Source organism: Aedes albopictus, chromosome 2 (genome assembly GCF_035046485.1).
Source record: "Aedes albopictus strain Foshan chromosome 2, AalbF5, whole genome shotgun sequence".
In the NCBI taxonomy this organism is placed as follows: Eukaryota; Metazoa; Arthropoda; class Insecta; order Diptera; family Culicidae; genus Aedes; species Aedes albopictus.
The window spans coordinates 50075128-50089030 of NC_085137.1; the positions used below are offsets into that span (position 1 = coordinate 50075128).

Below are 13903 nucleotides of genomic sequence, written 5' to 3' on the forward strand. Positions count from 1 at the left end.
CACTGCCTCCTCAAGCCTCGTCCCACAGTTGTCGCTGTTATCGGTGGTAAAAAAACAAAAATCCGGAATGCGATGACGAAAAGCGGTTCAACTGATCCTCACATAAGAGGCCACCAAGCAAGACTGACAAGGAATTAAGGTCCCCACAAACTTTCCGTAGGTACGAAACGAATCAGCTGATTGAAAGGACTGTCTGATGGTCTGTGGGCTGAAGCCGTGTACCAAGGCGTTCACCGCCAACCAAACGCGATCGCACAAACCAGTAATGAAAGGGAAAAACGGTACCAACAACCAACCGAAACCCCGAGCGACCATACCAAGCAGAACGGATCGAGTCGAGGTAGGTTTGAGGTTTTAGGCTGAGTTGAGAGGGCCAATGCCTGTCTATTTCATCCAGATTGGTATCGGCAGGCCGGCACTCGAGAGCGGTATTGCGCTTATATGGCGATAGGTGGGTATATAAGCAGCGAGGAAAAAGTGTATATGGGTATGATTTTAACCACGACTCTTAATTATGGCTAAAATGTGAGCGAGTTGGCTCAACGAAGTTAATGGGGAGTGCAGTTGAACTTTTTCTCTCCGAGTTTTTGTTACCCATGTGGTATAAGGCACACAAATGGTAGAGTCCAGATGAAACGGCCAGTTATTTACAAGTACTGAAGTGATTACTTACGAATCAATCATTACCAAATTTTTAAGTTAAATACATCGCTTACTGTGCATCGAGTCTTTTTAATCAACTAATACAGACAACAAAAAATCCGGTGATGCAAGGGCGTAGCCAGCTTTTTGGTTAGGGTGGGGGCAGCTCCCTAACAAACTCATACGTAATACCTTTTGTACCTAAGGATGAATTCTTGAAGGTATTCTCGTGAAATTATCACTGAAGGAAATTCTCGAGGTATCCTTGTAAGAATCCCTGGAGAAATTCTTGAAGAATGTCCTAGAGGTATCTCCGAAGAACTCGCATATCATGGAATTCTTGGAAAAAAATATTAGAATTCACCTGAATGATATCCTGGACGAATCGCTGGAACACATTCGAAAAGAAATGTCTGAAGGAAATTATGAAGGAATTCCTAGAGGTATTCCCGGGGGAATTTCTGAAGGAGTCCCTTCACAAATTTTTGGACGAATCCCTGAAGGACTTTATAGAGCATATTATCTTAAAGAATTTCAAAACAGGAATATCTGAAGAAATCCTTAAAGCAATTCAAATAAATCTTCAGGTTATCTTAAGGTAATTCCTGGAACATTACTGAACAGATGATGGAAGAATTTCTGAAATATCTGAAGCAATCTCTGAATAATTTTTTGAATTGATCCCGAGTGAAATATCTGAAGTCACTAAAAAAATTCCTGAAGCCATCCCTGGAAGAATTCCCAGAACAATCCTTGGAGAAATCCCTGGAAGAATTCCTGGATGAATCCCTGCAGGAATGGCTAGAGAAAACCCTGGAGGAAACTCTGGAGGAACTCCTGGAGGAAATCCTGGAAGGATCCCTGGAGGAATTCCTGAATAAATACCTGAAGCAATCCCAGATCGAATTCCTGAAGGATTTCATGAAGAAATCTCTAGAACATATCTCTATTACTGAAGTAATTCCTTGAGAAATTTCTGGAGGAATTCCTGGATGAATCCCTGAAACATATTCTGGAGGCATGACTGGAGGAACTTCTGGACAAATTCTTAGTGGAGTCCCTGCAACAATTCCTGGAGAAATCCATAGAGGAATTATTGGAAGAATCTCTAGAGAAATTCCTGGAGAAATTCCTGTTAAAACTCCTGAAAGAATTCCTGGAAAAATTTCTGGATAAATTCCTAGAGGAATTCTGCGATGAACCCCTGGAGAAATTTCCGAAGAAATCCCTTGAGAAATTCTTGGAAGAATTCCTAAAGAAATTTCTGGATGAATTCCTGGGGGAATCTTTGGTAGAACATCTGGAGGAATCCCTGGAGAAGTTCGTAGAGAAACCCCTGGAAGAATATATGAAGCAATTTCTGCAGGAATCTCTGGAAGAACCTCTGGAGGAATTCCTGGATAAATTCCTGGAGGAGTTCATAGGAGTTTCTGAAGAAACGCCTGAAGGAATCCCTAGAGGAACACCAGGCGAAATCCCAAAAAGAATCCCTGGATGAATTCTTGCAAAAGAAATTCCTGGATAAATACCAGGAAAAAGTTCGTGGAGGAATTCCTGGAGAAATTCGTGGAAGGATTCCTGGAGGAATTACTTAAGGACTTCTTTGAAAAATTCCTGGATGAAATATTAGAGGAATGCCTGGAGAAATTCCTAGAGGGAATGTCTGGACGAATTCCTTTCTCGATTTTTTGCTTTTTTTTCTCGATTTTTTGCCTCCCTAAATAGAAAATAACTATGAAACTTTTTCCAATGATTCCTCTAGAAATTACCTCAGTGATTCGTTTGCGGATTATTTCCAAAAAAAAATCAAAGACAGCTTTAAAAATTCCACTACAGTTTTTCTGAATATGTAACGTAACAAGAACTTTGTCCATGAACTTATTGAGAAGTTTATTTTGATTTTCATTCAGAAATATCCTGTAATGGGCTTTACTGTAATATGCAAGAAATTCTTTCGAGGGGTTTTAGAAAATCTACATAACATTGTTTTTCCATGGATTCTTTAATAAATTCCGCCAGGATTTTCTACTAAAGTTCTCCTGGATATTCATTTAGAAATTTCTCTTATGATTCCTTAAGAAAATTCTTCAAAAATTCCTTAAGATTTTTTTCTGGATTTTTTTAGAAAATCTTCTATAAGTTCCGTCAGAAATTTTCCAAAAAGATCATTCTGAAAATTTCGCCATGGATTGCTTCAAAAATACCTTAGGAATCCCTACGCGCATTAAAAAAACGAATTTCCCTAGGATTCATTTTGATTTTTTTATAGTATGTTGAATAACATGAGTTTTCAAAAAGTTTTCCATATTTTTCCAATTGGGTTTTTAAATTAAGAATAATATATTGATTTTTTGATTTTATTCGAAAGAGCACCTTTTTTTAAGCCAGTATGATTTTTTTAAGATTTTTAAAACTTTATTTTGATACCTAAATTCAATTACAAAAAGATTTTTTGAAATCACCTTTTGACAGCTGGGCAACTGCTTGACAGCTCCGCCCAGTACGAAATGCGACGAGGGGTGATTCGACAAATCGCTCCCATACAAACTTTAAATCGATTTTTAAATAGGTTCCCGGGCACCAAAGTTCATGAAAATTTGGATTTCGGCTCAGTTTGGCATGCAGATTGTGAATATGGAATTATCTCAACACCACTAAAGAAGCCAATTCCTGTAGAGATTCTTCAAAAATTACATCTGAATTTTTTTTAGAAATCCTTAGATTCATCAGATATTTTTCTAGAGAGGCTTTCAAATAGTATGCCAAGAATTTCTTCAGAATTCATCTAATGATTTTTTTCTTCAAAGTTTGCAATTTTGCCAGGGATTTTCATAGAAAACTCCTCAGGGGTTCAAAAACTCCTCCAAGTTTCTTCCATGAATTCTAACTTTGCAATAAATTCCATAAGAAATTTAGTCTCGGATTACTTCGGAAACTCTTATTTTGTCCCGGAAATTTCGCAAATGTTTTTTTTTTTAAGAAAACCTTAGAACTTTCAACATTGATTCATCCTCTGGGTTGAAATCGTTCAAGAATTCTCTTAGAAATCAATTCAGGTTTTTTTAATGATATTTTATATGATATCTTCCTAGGATTATTTGAGAAATATCTCCAGTGGTTAATTCAAACAATTTCGCTAGAACTCTCTAAGAATATCTTCCACGGGTTCAGTCAGAAGAATTTCTTCAAAAATTTCTCCTGGAATTTCTTGATAAACGTTTCCATTTATTGACTCACATATTTTTTTTAAGGATGCTGTTGCCGTAACTACTGCGTTACGTAGTGAGCTGATAAAGCTGGTGAAACAATCGACTTTTAATTTGAGAACCCCTAAATGTTCAACAATCATCAATGGTTTATAATCCAATATAATTAGGTTTGTTCCCGCATGCAATAATTTGTAGATAGCACGTATTGAATTTCACCTTTATTGTTCTGAATCCAGTCAGTTTAGAAAACCCTGTAGTAAAGGGGCTTGTTTAATTAGTTGTTTTAGTTGGAACAGTAGCCGGGAAATCACCCAGATAATACAGAAATGTATGTAAGTTATAAATTAGAGTTTGAATATGTATTATATTTGAAATAAATTTGCAGCTTTGAAGCTGCGTAGTTCAGCAACTCCAAGGACTGTGTTTTCACCGTGAAGTTATATCAACAGATGTTTAGGAAATGTTCCATGATTTATTTTAGAAACTCTAAAAAAAGACACGATCACGTTTAATGCTTCCAGTGAGCTAGTCGCTCTTCGAAGTAGGCACAACACTAAACGGATTAGCATGCAACGCCCAGTTGCATAGTCGAAAACTATTCCTGACTGCTGCGGCGGGAATCGAACCCGCGCTCCTCAACACGATGCCACTAAATGCTTGGTGACACTAGCCGCACAACCACGAAGCCACACACTACGTTCTTCGGCTTTTCTTTCTGTTTCATCAATTCTTCGATCAAATTTTTCTGTAGGAATTGTATCAGGGGTTTCACAAGGAGTTTCTCCAGGTTATCCTTTCGGATTATCATTAAAAATATCCACCTTCGATTTTTTTTTTAAATTTTCTATTGAATTTCTTCAGATATTTTGGCGCTGCAGTCTTCGAAAATGCAAACAAAAGTATTACATTTTTACCAACGTTTCGACTCGTACAAGAGTCCACTGAAAAATACCCTGAAAGACGAGTCGAAACGTTGAAGGTAAATCTAAATCTTTCGTTCTAATTCTCTAAGACTGAAGTGCCGAAATTTGTAGCTCTATAGAAATAAATTTGTTTAAAAGTTCCTTCAGCAATTGCAACCGAAAATTTCTAAATTTCCAAAGCAATTGTATGATAAATATTTAAAAGAGTGACCGAAGGAATTCAAAAAGAAACTTCTGAATACATTCCCAATAAATATTGCGAATGAATTATGGAAGAATTTCTAACATAATTGCCTTGGAAATTTTCAAATAGGTAAATGATGAGAATAATTTCAATGCAATTTTTTGAAAAAAAAAAACTTAAAAGGAATTATCGATGAATTTTCTAAAAAAAACTTTAGGAATTGATAGCGAAGTTAAAGAATAAATTTTCGAAGGACTAGCTGTGTAAATTGTATAATAATTATTGCAGCAATTCGCAAACATTTTGTTTTTTTTTGAGAAATTTCCACTGTACTTTCCAAAGCAAATTTCAAAGGAATCCTTAAAAAGATTGCCGAAGCAGTTTTCGGAGGAACAAATACAGGGTGTTAGGTTCCTGAGTGCAAACTTTTTAAAGGGTAATAGAGGACCATAAATGGTGAAAACAATTGTTCTACGCATATGGTCAAATCTCAACCGTTACGTAGTTATTGAACATTCCATGTTTTTGATTACTATTGCCTTAACTGGCTATGGTCAACCTTATCGAAGTTTTTTTTTACCCTTTTTCGAAAGATTATTGAATTTTCTATCAAATGACATCTTTGATTCGATTGGTTTAGTTAAATAACTAAGTTTTCTAGAGGAAAATAGCTAAAAATAGTGTGTTTTAATTTGTTTTTGCCAATTATCTTTGAAATGTGCGTAATAAATTAAAATTCTTTCTTGGGCAAAGTTGTGGCTCCTGTTCCACTCTACAATTCGTTCTTTGACACAAAGCTTCTAGCTCTTATCGTTCTCTTGCAATTTCTATTTAAATGTGCGCAAAAAAGTGCTTACCATGACAGTTGCAAATTTATGATCTGAAATGCGATGTTTAAAACGAAACTGCAAGAAAACGATAAGAGATAAAAGGTTGATGCCAAAGAACGTATTGTAGAGTGGAACAGGTGCCACAACTTTGCCTAAGAAAGAATTTTAAATTATTACGCATTTTTTAAAGATAATTGACAAAAACAAATTAAAACACACTACTTTTGAGCTATTTGCTCTAGAAAACTTAGTTATTGAATTAAACCAATCGGTTCGAAGATGCCATTTGATAGAAAATTCAATGATCTTTTGAATAAGGCTAAAAAACTGCGATAAGTTTGACCATTTTAAAGTTAAAGCCAGTAATCAAAACATGGAAAGTTCAATAACTACGTAACGGTTGAGATTTGATCATATGCGTAGAACATTTTTTTTTTCACCATATGGTCCTCTATCACCCTTTAAAAAGTTTGCACTCAGGAACCTAACACCTTGTATAAACACAATAAAATACAAAGGCAATACAATAGGAATCTCAACCAAATTACCACAGAAATTCTCAATTTTATGGAAAAAAATGCCATTGAATTTTTTTAAATTTTAATCACTTATTAGTTCTATACAAAGAATTTTTCAAAGAAAGATATTTTCAATGAAAGTGCTGAACAAATTCCAATTAAACTACCAAAGAAATTCATATTTCTTTGCCAAGATATTTTCAAAGATTTTGCCAATCCAATATCCGAAGAAATTACCATCGAAATTCCCAATTAAATGGACGAAGTAGCTTCGAAGGAAATGCCATCAAAGTTTGTAAACATTTTAAAAACAAACTCAAAGAAATTGACGAACTGATTTTAAATGCATTACTAAAGCTGTTGCGGGGTGGACTTTCTTCGGCACGAATAGACAAAAATTGAAAGCAGCTTTGGTTGAAGAAGCCCCGCATAGAAAAATACCACTTGACATAAAGTCCAAACAGTAAATTTCTCCTAGCTGAAAGGGTTATTTTTTCTCAAACAGCTGCTTTATTGTTGAACAGTATGAAACTTGGAGCTGTTGACTATAAACGATGGTTTGATCAAACCATGTCAAACAGTGACACTATATTGTAGTCTTCAAACAATGTTCAACTGTATGGCGACGAAAACTCGTTTAATATTGTAGCAATGTAAGATCACCTCATATCAAACTGTTAGCCTTCACAGTTGCGCAACACACCTACACCACTGCATTTTACTATAAATCACATTTGTTCAACACTTTGGTAAATAGTTACACGCTTTTGTATTCGTGAGCATAAGCTTCCAGCTTGTTTTTATTGCATGTTCGCGAAACACATCAAAAGGTTCCATCTATGGTACGCAAAGCAAGCATCATCACACTTTTAACTCAGATAAAATGAGAAATTCAGAGCATTGGAATGATTTAATGCATTTTCAGATTTTTCTGCATTTTTGCATCGAAAATCTTCATAGCAGTTACAAACTTTGATGGCAGTGTAAAATTTTACGTGTTTTTGAGTATCACATTTCCGAAATCTAATTAGACTCATTTTGAATGTTACTCGAGTTCCGCGAGTTTCGCTTGTTCGAAAGCTGCGCAAAATCCGAGGCAGAATCAACAACACCGTGAAAAGTTGGCCGAATACGCTCCTGGGGAGGCTTCTTCCACTGCGGCCGCAGTGCAGACCGGATATAAACAACATTCGAGCCCAGGTCCAGCCATGGGCAGGAATAGACGGAATCATTGAGCTTGTTTTTGGAGGTAAGTTTCTTTCGGAATCACTGTTTTTCATCAATAGCCAATTTAGCCCCCGTGGATTTTGTTGTAGGTCGGATGTACCGCAGCTGCTGGAGATATCCAAAACAAATTCAGCGTTTGGTAGTCATCAGAAAGTGCATAATTTGGTTGGTTTACGGATGACTCTTATCGGACCGTAGGCGGGACATCACCGACGAAGGAATCGATTTGGAAGCAAAAAGATACGGGGAATCAAGCGGAGGATGTGATAAAAGCGAGGATGAAGGCCGGAAACCGAGCGAAGACCGACCAGCCTAGCTCCATGGCTTGGGAGCTTTTCATTCACGCTGCTCGGGAAGCTGATAAACGCGGTTGCAGAAGCGACAACAAAATTGGACCAAGGACCGTTCTGCATGATTCGGCGCAGTTTGAAAATGTTAATTCGAATAATTTCTGTAATTATCGCTAGGGTAAGTGTGCCGATCGTTGTGGTAATAAGGTAAATTAATTCAAAAAAATATGATCGTACCATCTAATGAACGGTTTCAAAACGTTAGTCGGTAGTTTTCTATCCAAATTTGCTGGGAAAAATATGAAAACTATCGTTTCTCTCTGTTTTCGATCAATAATCGCATACCACAACAATAGGCACACTGTTCCTATTATGGAGGTAAAATTTAATTTTGGTTCCTATTGTTGCGGTATCCCATTGAAATCATATGGGATACCGCAACATTAGGAACACTACCGCAACAATAGGAACACAGCAGCAAAAAATTTAAGGAAAATATTTTTTTAAAATAGGTTTTTGGGCAAATCTTAAGCACACAAATGGTGCAATCTCATAATTTAAGCATAATAGGGCACTGCACGAAGTTCTCTCCTTCTCTTTCACTCTTCCAGACATTGTGTAAACAACAAGGCCAAGAAACGTCAAAATCCCATACAAAATCAAAACAGTGCAGTGCCCTATACATCTATTAAAAATGCCTCTTGGTAACATTTCAGTCGAAAAAGTGCTCAATTGCCACTACCGCAACATTAGGTACTACCACAACGAAGGGAACAATTACCCTATAATCAAATATTGTGTTCACTTACATTCTTAACAAATTTGCTAACAAACTTCTGCGATTAATAAAAATTTGAATTTTCTTAATTGTTTTTATTATGTTTATTCCCACCCAATAAAGAAATGCTGACATTACAATCATAATAGAACAATATACTATAGAACCATGGAACCATAATGAACTGTAAAGCAATAGTTACACATACATTTCTTATTTTTATTCCAATTCTATTGTTCAAACGTTCTAGAACTGTTTGCTTAACGGTAAACAGAGCAAAAAATGGATAGTATATTGACCTTTTGGCAAACTGTAAACGAGAAATTTTGTTCGAGAAAATGGGCGTTTTTTTATTGTAACATAACTTAACCGCCTATTCCCCATATTGTAATTTGCTCGATAACCATCTATCACACTGTTGAAACCGTTTATGATACTGTTGGTTTATTGTTCCTTTGGGTGTCATGTGATACTGTTGAGATACAGTAGTGAATAGTTGTGAACAGTATGATAAACGGTCCTAGTATGGTTCATGGTTATGCGGGGCTTCAATGCGGGAAATACATCATTTATTATACCACAAACTAATTAATTATTACCAAAGACTCTCTTACATTTTGTTATCTTTACTCGCACTACGTCCACCTCTTACCACAACAGTTTACTTTCTGCTTCGGCACTGAACCGTGTTGCCAGTTTCACCAAACTCAAATCTTTCCCAACAAAAGCAATTCACAAAAAAATAAAAAAATAAAAATAAAAATATATAAAAAACTGTCTAGGTTTCTCAAAAGGGGTGATCACTATTAAGGGGATTTTAAATGAAAGCGCTTCATAAATAAATTGCTGAAGAAATTTCCAAATGCATTACCAAAAAAATGTAAAGAATTTTCACAGAAATTCACAAGAAATAACAATGTTACCATAACCTATTATAATTTCCTCAATAATTTATTAAGAATTCCGAGATTCTGCAGTAATTAGAAGAAATGGCCAGTATTGACAAACTTGACTATTTCACCTTGTCCGACGTTTCGGTCTTTCAGGTACCTTCTTTTGGGGCTCTAAATGATTGGTTATTGATTCATAACATAATTCATACAACAGCATAGCGTTGGTTAGCATTAGCGTTTCACACAATCTATACGTAAACATAGCTATGACCTGTGTATAGATTTGATCGACACGAAATAGATCAAAATTTCTTCATTTCAAACATTATTTCAAAAATAAATAGGATCAATTATTGTTTTACACACACCAGCCCTAACCAATAATGGCTTCCCATAAAACTAATCAACACGCAGTATTGCAATTACTGCCACAATTATTATTACACATACCCGAACGAGCGCGTGAGCACAAACAAACGTCCATATGCAGCAAGTGCGCTCCTCATCATAATTAACCATCTCCGTTCCAATAAACCTATTCCACATTCACTTCCACTTGCTGCAACTCGAGCTAGTCTTTCGCTCTCTATATTGCCGCGTTCAATATCGATGATCGAAGTCGAAGGTACATATAGTCTAATGCTGCGATGAATTTATTTGAATGGGGAACATTCGCCTCCAACTCGAATTAAAAGACACGGCATACGCAAAACTTCAGGCAGGTTCAACTCCTCAACTGACTAGATTAATTCAATTAAAATTCAACCGTATTCATCGTAGACACATACATTAGCGTCGTACACGGATAGTGCACCGTCCCACTCGAAAACTCTATTGGTTGGTAGCCAAGCCATCCAACATCACGAAAAAGTGAATGGAGTGCAAACGGTGCAGATAGGCACTGCTGGCAACAAGTGCTTCCACTCCATCCATCCGCAAGCTATGCTTTGGAAAACAGTTAATCGAAGGAGAAGGTCGTTTCAAGTGCCATCTGCGTCGGAGTACCGAAAGAGTGACCCAGAAAACCAGCAGCGCAAGTATCTTGCGCTGGTGGTGAAACTCCAGTCATCCAGAGAGAAACCATCTCTGTTTGCCCTTTCCATCATATGGCTTAGCTGCAGAACATTGAACATTATGTTGCGATAGGTCTTGAATTCGTAAAGAAAGCTTTCCTCCCATGTGATATTCACCATAATTCACCTCAACTTAAGCCAAGACACCGGTACTTACCCGATTGTTGAGCCCCTCGTCGTTCTTTCCACGCTTCAAAGATGGCGCCCGGATGACGTTGTGTTCAGCGTATGGATTCATTGTGCTTGTTGATTCTCCCGTGCTTGCTCCGAAACCGCAATTCACCACCTTACTCCGGTTGACTTATTCACCACACACACTTTAGGTAACTGCACTCCCTCTCTCTTGACACTTGCTTTCGGGCTTTTTCGCGCTCTCTCTCGCTTCTATCAACGGTTTTTACTCTCACCACGTGCGCAGTCTCGCACGCTTTCGCTCGCGCTGTCGGCAGTTTCACCTTAACCTACACACTCGACGACGCGCAATTAACCACTTTGTGCGAAACACACCACTACACCACTAGAAACCCGCAACAACAACAAAGTGGATTGATATTTTCCGCTAATTTATTCCACCGGCTTTTCGGTCGCGTGTCGTACCCTCTCCTCACTGCTAGCGCAGGAAAAATTTGAATTTCGAACTATCACACAACGTTTTCCCCTGCTCGGGAGCCATTACGGCTAGATTTGGCCATCGTGTTCACCTTAAGCTACTGGCGCCACTCACTAATGTTTACATTTTTCTCCGCTTCTTCACGGGCAATCCAACGGTTTTTCGCATCCACCAGTCGGAAACGGCGCTGCTGGCTGTCACCTTTCCCAGATGAGGCAAATTTTATCCATAGTTCAGTGTGTGTGATGCGCGACTTGTCCCCTAAGTTGATCTAACGGCAAATCGGGCAGACTTGATCTTGATCGACGGCTCCCTCCGGTGCGGTGGTGAGCAACCTGAGCGACGACAACTTGCACTGAACTGGTATCGGTGTGTCGGTTGGTTTGTTGCGATCAAGCGGTGATCATGATCGGTGATCTGGAAGGAGAACGAAAGAAAACGATGTTAGTCAATATTGCTGACAGCGGGGGTTTTTGAGCTTAGTTTAGATATTACCGAACGAGCGGCAGTTAGAATCAATTTGATTCGGGTTCTATAAAATATCGTTGAGGGAGAGTCAATTTCCGGTTTGTACATAGTTCGTTTAGTAAAGACAGAAGGCTCCTTTTATTGTATGTGGCACGAGTATGGCGAAGGAAAATATTTGTTGCTGATTTAGGACTCGTGGGAAACAAACTTTTGGTAAAACGAGAAGATTTGGTTGGATAGGTTGACGTAAAATATACATATAGGTATAAAAATACAGTAAGGACCCGATTTTGTCAGCCCCTGGTAGCATTTTGGGCTGACAAAATCGGGTACCTGACAAAATCGGGACATTTTTTAAAATCATTTTTTTATTCATGAAAAATTGTTCTGAGCACGTCAGAGACGGAGATCGGTGTGGCGGGTCTGATTTGGGTCCGTTTAAATATTACGTAACGTCAATGAGGGGCGGGGGGAGTCCAGCGCTGTTTTACGCTTCATACAAAATTTTTAAATTTCTCTTTCAAAAATAGTTACGCGGTGGAGGGATAGCGGATAGGGTCTAAAATTGTAAAATTTTGCGTTACGTAATATTTGAACGAACCTTTTGTGGTAAAAAAAATCGAAAGGGTGTTAAAGGCACAGAAAAAAATGGTACTTGGCAAAGTTAACTTTCAGTGCTTTTTGACAGCAGAACTATTAAATCTTTTATTTCTCGCGCTCAGTATCATACGGGCGTATCTACAATGATCGATTTCTCTTCATCGATTTTCTCTTCGGCTCATAACTTGGCCTGCAAATCATTTTTGGTTGTTTTTGTTGTTTTAGATGCTAGTCTTAGTCGTCCTTCACCGAAATACACCGAGGGATCATCCGAATATTGGTCGTATTTTCCGGAATAATCCGAAAAGAAAATCGACGAAGAGAAATCGATCATTGTAGATACGCCTGTATGATACTAAACGCGAGATTTCTTTTTCTTCTTGTCATAACATCCCTACTGGAACACAGCCTTCTCCTAGCTTATAGCAATTGTGGTCTACAGAAGACAGTTGACACTGGTTAGCGCCGTTTAAATCATAACATCTAACTTTAGCTGTCAACAAATGAAAATGAACCAACATCTGATGAACAAGTATAGACACTCATAATGTCAGAATTGGCTACGTTTCCACAGCCTTTCCACTTTAATTTCCAGAGCCTAATCTCTAAAGAATCTCTGGAGAAATCTTTAAAGAAATGTTCGGTGAAATTTTTAGAGAAACTACCCGAGGATATACGGAACGTAACCCTCAAGACATTCCCGAAGGGATCCCGTAAGTAGTTACTGCAAAACCCTGTACAGGAGCTCCGAATAAATACCTCAAGTAATTTCTGAAAGAATCCTTACTGCAATCTCCGTAGAAATCTCTAGAGGCATTTCTTTAGCATATTCTGAAAAAATATTAAAAGCATCCCTATTGCAATCTTTGAAGAAATCTCCTTGAGAAATCCATGGAGGTATTCCTGAAAAAAAGTACTGGGGAAATATCTGGAGCAGTTTACGGAGAAACCAAAGCAGAAATGAATTGTTAATGTCTAGTATGAATTTCAAAAGAATTTCCAACAAAATTTTCTAAAGGAATTTCAGAAGCAATACCAAGTGATTTTCGTAAACAGATACCAAGAGGTAACCCTGGAAAAATCTCAAGCGGGACCCCGGGAAATTCATAGAGGATGCCCAATTGGGAAATCTAACAGAGGAATCATAGTGAAATTTCTAGAGTAATTCTTGTACGAGTAATAACTGAAGGCATTAATAAGGACTGTTCATTTTATAAAGAGGACAACTTTGCAAGGCTATAAAAAGAAAACGCGTTGTTCAAATTTGAGCAGCCTTGGTTAGTTGTTCAGTACATTATATTAGCAGATAATAACCATAAATAAATTGGGTCAAAATTATCGAACTTCATAGAAATGTGGCAAAGTGTTTCGAGAGATCAATTTTTCAATTCCCAAAAACTAAAGATAAACACAAAATTTCTGTAAAACATCGGTGTATCATTTTTAATTGCATAAAAGTGTTTGCCATGCTGCAGCAGTTTGAGTGATACATATTCTGGCAAAATATAAACCTAATCGGAATAATGGTTGTTGAGATATTAAAGTTACAAGTTGGACTCGATTTTCAGAATAAAATTTATTTGTTAAACAAAAATGTATAAAAATATTAAATTTTGAATGTTTTCAATGGATCTAGTCGAAAGTACTAATAATGCAAT

The 13903-nt window shown here is 37.3% G+C and overlaps 2 long non-coding RNA genes across 2 annotated transcripts in view; one reads left to right on the plus strand and one right to left on the minus strand.

Annotated features, from left to right (window-relative positions):
• The window catches only part of LOC134287592 (uncharacterized), a 210017-nt gene extending 198426 nt beyond the window's left edge, over positions 1-11591 (minus strand). The window contains exon 1 of the long non-coding RNA XR_009997391.1: positions 10725-11591. This is a non-coding gene — a long non-coding RNA (uncharacterized LOC134287592). The remainder of the gene's footprint in view (positions 1-10724) is intronic.
• LOC115265577 (uncharacterized) lies at positions 7371-8534 on the plus strand. Its single transcript, XR_003896757.2, has 2 exons — positions 7371-7555; positions 7623-8534. It is a non-coding gene; the product is annotated as an uncharacterized LOC115265577 (long non-coding RNA).
• Positions 11592-13903: the final 2312 nt, after the last annotated feature.